Source organism: Mixophyes fleayi, chromosome 4 (assembly GCF_038048845.1).
Source record: "Mixophyes fleayi isolate aMixFle1 chromosome 4, aMixFle1.hap1, whole genome shotgun sequence".
Taxonomy (NCBI): domain Eukaryota; kingdom Metazoa; phylum Chordata; class Amphibia; order Anura; family Limnodynastidae; genus Mixophyes; species Mixophyes fleayi.
In genome coordinates, this window is record NC_134405.1 from 284,162,185 (window position 1) to 284,167,184 (window position 5,000).

General features: G+C 45.8%; 6 non-coding genes and 13 pseudogenes across 6 annotated transcripts; all 19 read left to right on the plus strand.

The window, feature by feature from the left end:
* The first annotated feature begins 1 nt into the window (after position 1).
* Positions 2 to 120, plus strand: LOC142154464 (5S ribosomal RNA; annotated as a pseudogene).
* Positions 121 to 201: 81 nt separating this feature from the next.
* Positions 202 to 321, plus strand: LOC142155586 (5S ribosomal RNA; annotated as a pseudogene).
* An 84-nt stretch (positions 322 to 405) lies between these two features.
* On the plus strand, positions 406 to 525 carry LOC142155119 (5S ribosomal RNA; annotated as a pseudogene).
* An 83-nt stretch (positions 526 to 608) lies between these two features.
* LOC142154765 (5S ribosomal RNA) lies at positions 609 to 726 on the plus strand (annotated as a pseudogene).
* An 80-nt stretch (positions 727 to 806) lies between these two features.
* Positions 807 to 926, plus strand: LOC142155141 (5S ribosomal RNA; annotated as a pseudogene).
* A 449-nt stretch (positions 927 to 1,375) lies between these two features.
* On the plus strand, positions 1,376 to 1,494 carry LOC142154316 (5S ribosomal RNA; annotated as a pseudogene).
* An 83-nt stretch (positions 1,495 to 1,577) lies between these two features.
* On the plus strand, positions 1,578 to 1,697 carry LOC142155251 (5S ribosomal RNA; annotated as a pseudogene).
* Positions 1,698 to 1,778: 81 nt separating this feature from the next.
* On the plus strand, positions 1,779 to 1,897 carry LOC142153718 (5S ribosomal RNA; annotated as a pseudogene).
* An 81-nt stretch (positions 1,898 to 1,978) lies between these two features.
* LOC142153806 (5S ribosomal RNA) lies at positions 1,979 to 2,097 on the plus strand (annotated as a pseudogene).
* Positions 2,098 to 2,337: 240 nt separating this feature from the next.
* Positions 2,338 to 2,456, plus strand: LOC142156370 (5S ribosomal RNA). The gene has a single exon (XR_012692437.1). It is a non-coding gene; the product is annotated as a 5S ribosomal RNA (ribosomal RNA).
* Positions 2,457 to 2,537: 81 nt separating this feature from the next.
* Positions 2,538 to 2,656, plus strand: LOC142154658 (5S ribosomal RNA; annotated as a pseudogene).
* Positions 2,657 to 2,736: 80 nt separating this feature from the next.
* Positions 2,737 to 2,855, plus strand: LOC142154312 (5S ribosomal RNA; annotated as a pseudogene).
* Positions 2,856 to 3,128: 273 nt separating this feature from the next.
* Positions 3,129 to 3,247, plus strand: LOC142154017 (5S ribosomal RNA; annotated as a pseudogene).
* A 429-nt stretch (positions 3,248 to 3,676) lies between these two features.
* LOC142155412 (5S ribosomal RNA) lies at positions 3,677 to 3,795 on the plus strand. The gene has a single exon (XR_012691731.1). It is a non-coding gene; the product is annotated as a 5S ribosomal RNA (ribosomal RNA).
* Positions 3,796 to 4,034: 239 nt separating this feature from the next.
* On the plus strand, positions 4,035 to 4,153 carry LOC142155811 (5S ribosomal RNA). Its single transcript, XR_012691900.1, has one exon. It is a non-coding gene; the product is annotated as a 5S ribosomal RNA (ribosomal RNA).
* Positions 4,154 to 4,233: 80 nt separating this feature from the next.
* On the plus strand, positions 4,234 to 4,352 carry LOC142154937 (5S ribosomal RNA; annotated as a pseudogene).
* An 80-nt stretch (positions 4,353 to 4,432) lies between these two features.
* On the plus strand, positions 4,433 to 4,551 carry LOC142155549 (5S ribosomal RNA). Its single transcript, XR_012691744.1, has one exon. It is a non-coding gene; the product is annotated as a 5S ribosomal RNA (ribosomal RNA).
* Positions 4,552 to 4,632: 81 nt separating this feature from the next.
* LOC142155643 (5S ribosomal RNA) lies at positions 4,633 to 4,751 on the plus strand. Its single transcript, XR_012691755.1, has one exon. It is a non-coding gene; the product is annotated as a 5S ribosomal RNA (ribosomal RNA).
* An 81-nt stretch (positions 4,752 to 4,832) lies between these two features.
* On the plus strand, positions 4,833 to 4,951 carry LOC142156320 (5S ribosomal RNA). Its single transcript, XR_012692385.1, has one exon. It is a non-coding gene; the product is annotated as a 5S ribosomal RNA (ribosomal RNA).
* Positions 4,952 to 5,000: the final 49 nt, after the last annotated feature.

Here is a 5,000-nt window from a genome sequence, read left to right on the forward strand (position 1 = left end):
TACCTACAGCCACAGCACCCTGAACAAGCCCAATCTCATCTGATCTTGAAAGGTAAGCAGGGTTGGGCCTGGTTAGTACTTGGATGGGAGACCACCGGGGAATAACAGGTGCTGTTGGCCTTTTTTTTTTCTCTCTTGTTCCGGCTTCCTTCAATGCTGGTTTTCAGATGTATAAGAGATGTAGCTCATTAGGAAACCAATACCTATAGCCACACCACCCTAAAAAAAGCGCAATCTCGTCTGATCGTGGAAGTTAAGCAGGGCCAGACCTCGTTAGTACTTGGATGGGAGACCACCTGGGAATATCAGGTGCTGTAGGCCTTTTTTTTTTTATCTCTCCTGTTCCGGCTTCCTTCAATGCTGGTTTTGAGATGTATAAGAGATGTAGGTCATTAGAAAACCAATATCTACAGCCACTCCACCTTGAAACAAGCACAATCTCATCTGATCTTGGAAGCTAAGCAGGGCTGGGCCTGGTTAGTGCTTGGATGGGAGACCACCTGGGAATGCAAGGTGCTGTAGGCCTTTTTTTTTTATCTCTCTTGTTCCGGCTTCATTCAATGCTGGTTTCGAGATGTATAAGAGATTTAGGTCATTAGGAAAGTAATACTTACAGCCGCACCACCCTGAACAAGCCTAATCTCGTCTGATCTTAAAAGCTAAGCAGGGTTGGGCTGGTTAGTACTTGGATGGGAGACCACCTGGAAATACCAGGTGCTGTAGGCTTTTTTTTTTCTCTCTTGGTCCGGCTTCCTTCAATGCTGGTTTTCAGATGTATAAGATATGTAGATCATTAAGAAACCAATACCTACAGCCACACCACCCTAAAAAAAGTGCAATCTCATCTGATCTTGGAAGCTAAGCAGGGTCAGACCTGGTTAGTACCTGGATGGGAGAACACCTGGGAATACCAGGTGCTGTAGGCCTTTTTTTTATCTCTCTTGTTCCGGATTCCTTCAATGCTGGTTTTGAGATGTATAAGAGATGTAGGTCAGTAGGAAACCAATATCTACAGCCACACCACCCTGAACAAGCCTAATCTCATCTGATCTTGGAAGCTAAGCAATTGGGAATACCAGGTGCTGTAAGCCTTTTTTTTTTTCTCTCTTGTTCTGGCTTCCTTCAGTGCTGGTTTTGAGAAGTATAAGAGATGTAGTTCATTAGGAATCCAATACCTACAGCCATACCACCCTAAAAAAAGCGCAATCTCATCTGATCTTGGAAGCTGAGCAGGGCTTGGCCTGGTTAGTACTTGGGTTTGAGACCACCTGGGAATACAAGGTGCTGTAGGCCTTTTTTTTTTTCTCTCTTGTTCCGGCTTCCTTCAATGCTGGTTTTGAGATGTATAAGAGATGTAGGTCAATAGGAAACCAATACCTACAGCCACACCGCCCTGAACAAGCCCAATATCGTCTGATCTTGGCAGCTAAGCAGGGCTGGGCCTGGTTAGTACTTGGATGGGAGACCACCTGGGAATAGCAGGTGCTGTAAGCCTTTTTTTTTTCTTTCTTGTTCCGGCTTCCTTCAATGCTGGTTTTTTTAGATGTATAAGAGATGTAGGTCAATAGGAAAACCATACCTACAGCCACTCCACCCTGAACAGGCACAATCTCGTCTGATCTTCGAAGCTAAGCAGGGCCAGACCCTGGTTAGTACTTGGATGGGAGACCACCTGGGAATACCAGGTGCTGTAGGCCTTTTTTTCTTCTCACTTGTTCCGGCTTCCTTCAATGCTGGTTTCTAGATGTATAAGAGATGTAGGTCAATAGGAAAACAATACCTACAGCCACACCACCCTGAACAAGCCCAATCTCGTCTGATCTTGGAAGCTAAGCAGGGACAGCCCTGGTTAGTACTTGGATGGGAGACCACCTGGGAATACCAGGTGCTGTAGGCCTTTTTTTCTTCTCTCTTGTTCCGGCTTCCTTCAATGCTGGTTTCTAGATGTATAAGAGATGTAGGTCAATAGAAAACCAATACCTACAGCCACACCACCCTGAACAAGCCCAATCTCGTCTGATCTTGGAAGCTAAGCAGGGACAGCCCTGGTTAGTACTTGGATGGGAGACCACCTGGGAATACCAGGTGCTGTAGGCTTTTTTTTTTCTCTCTTGTTCCGGCCTCTCTTCAATGCTGGTTTTGAGATGTATAAGAGATGTAGGTCAATAGAAAACCAATACCTACAGCCACACCACCCTGAACAAGCCCAATCTCATCTGATCTTGAAAGCTAAGCAGGTCCGGGCCTGGTTAGTACTTTTTTTTTTCTCTCTTGTTCTGGCTTCCTTCAATGCTGGTTTTAAAATGTATAAGTGATGTAGGTCATTCGAAAACCAATACCTACAGCGACACCACCCTGGACAAGCCCAATCTCGTCTGATCTTGGAAGCTAAGCAGGGCCGGGCCTGGTTAGTACTTGGATGGGAGACCACCTGGGAATACTAGGTGCTGTAGGCTTTTTTTTTTTCTCTCTTGTTCCGGCTTCCTTCAATGCTTGTTTTTTAGATGTATAAGAGATGTAAGTCAATAGAAAACAATACCTACAGCACACCACCCTGAACAAGCCCAATCTCATCTGATCTTGGAAGCTAAGCAGGGACGGGCCTGGTTAGTACTTGGATGGGAGACCACCTGGAATAAACCAGGTGCTGTAGGCCTTTTTTTTTTCTCTCTTGTTCCGGCTTCCTTCAATGCTGGTTTTGAGATTATAAGAGATGTAGGTCAATAGGAAACCAAAACCTACAGCTACACATCTCTAAACAAGCCCAATCTCGTCTGATCTTGGAAGCTAAGCAGGGCCAGGCCTGGTTAGTACTTGGATGGGAGACCACCTGGGAATACCAGGTGCTGTAGGCTTTTTTTTTTTCTCTCTCTGTTCCGGCTTCTTCACATGCTGGTTTTAGATGTATAAGAGATGTAGGTCAATAGGAAACCAATACCTACAGCCACACCACCCTGAACAAGCCTGATCTTTGGAAGCTAAGCAGAGCCGGGCCTGGTTAGTACTTGGATGCGAGACCACCTGGGAATACCAGGTGCTGTAGGCCCTTTTTTTTTTCTCTCTTGTTCCGACTTCCTTTAATGCTGGTTTTGAGATGTATAAGAGATGTAGGTCAATAGGAAACCATTACCTATAGCCACACCCACCTGAACAAGCCCAATCTCGTCTGATCTTGGAAGCTAAGCAGGGCCAGGCCTGGTTAGTACTTGGATGGGAGACCACCTGGGAATACCAGGTGCTGTAGGCCTTTTTTTCTTCTCTCTTGTTCCGGCTTCCTTCAATGCTGGTTTCTAGATGTATAAGAGATGTAGGTCAATAGGAAACAATACCTACAGCCACACCACCCTGAACAAGCCTGATCTTGGAAGCTAAGCAGAGCCGGGCCTGGTTAGTACTTGATGCAAGACACCTGGGAATACCAGGTGCTATAGGCCCTTTTTTTTTTCTCTCTTGTTCCGGCCTCCTTCAATGCTGGTTTTGAGATGTATAAGAGATGTAGCGTCTCTAAGAAACCAATACCTACAGCCACACCACCCTGAACAAGCCCAATCTCGTCTGATCTTGAAAGCTAAGCATGTCCAGGCCTGGTTAGTACTTTTTTTTTTCTCTCTTGTTCTGGCTTCCTTCAATGCTGGTTTTGAGATGTATAAGAGATGTAGGTCAATAGGAAACCATTACCTATAGCCACACCACCCTGAACAAGCCCAATCTCATCTGATCTTGGAAGCTAAGCAGGGCTGGGCCTGGTTAGTACTTGGATGGGAGACCACCTGGAAATACCAGGTGCTGTAGGCTGTTTTTTTTCTCTCTTGTTCCGGCCTCCTTCAATGCTGGTTTTGAGATGTATAAGAGATGTAGGTCAATAGGAAACCAATACCTACAGCCACACCACCCTGAACAAGCCCAATCTCGTCTGATCTTGAAAGCTAAGCAGGTCCAGGCCTGGTTAGTACTTTTTTTTTTCTCTCTTGTTCTGGCTTCCTTCAATGCTGGTTTTAAAATGTATAAGTGATGTAGGTCATTAGGAAACCAATACCTACAGCCACACCATCCTGAACAAGCCCAATCTCGTCTGATCTTGGAAGTTAAGCAGGGCTAGGCCTGGTTAGTACTTGGATGGGAGACCACCTGGGAATACCAGGTGCTGTAGGCTTTTTTTTTTCTCTCTTGTTCCGGCTTCCTTCAATGCTTGTTTTTCGATGTATAAGAGATGTAGGTCAATTGGAAAACAATACTTACAGCCACACCACCCTGAGCAAGCCCAATCTTGTCTGATCTTGGAAGCTAAGCAGGGCTGTGCCTGGTTAGTACTTGGATGGGAGACCACCTGGAAATAGCAGGTGCTGTAGGCTTTTTTTTTTCTCTCTTGTTCCGGCCTCCTTCAATGCTGGTTTTGAGATGTATAAGAGATGTAGGTCAATAGGAAACCAATACCTACAGCCACACCACCCTGAACAAGCCCAATCTCGTCTGATCTTGGAAGCTAAGCAGAGCCGGGCCTGGTTAGTACTTGGATGGGAGACCACCTGGGAATACCAGGTGCTGTAGGCCTTTTTTTCTTCTCTCTTGTTCCGGCTTCCTTCAATGCTGGTTTCTAGATGTATAAGAGATGTAGGTCAATAGCAAAACAATACCTACAGCCACACCACCCTGAACAAGCCCAATCTCATCTGATCTTGGAAGCTAAGCAGGGACAGGCCTGGTTAGTACTTGGATGGGAGACCACCTGGGAATACCAGGTGCTGTAGGCCTTTTTTTCTTCTCTCTTGTTCCGGCTTCCTTCAATGCTGGTTTCTAGATGTATAAGAGATGTAGGTCAATAGGAATACAATACCTACAGCCACACCACCCTGAACAAGCCCAATCTCGTCTGATCTTGGAAGCTAAGCAGGGACGGGCTTGTTTAGTACTTGGATGGGAGACCACCTGGGAATACCAGGTGCTGTAGGCCTTTTTTTTTTCTCTCTTGTTCCGGCTTCCTTCAATGCTGGTTTTGAGAT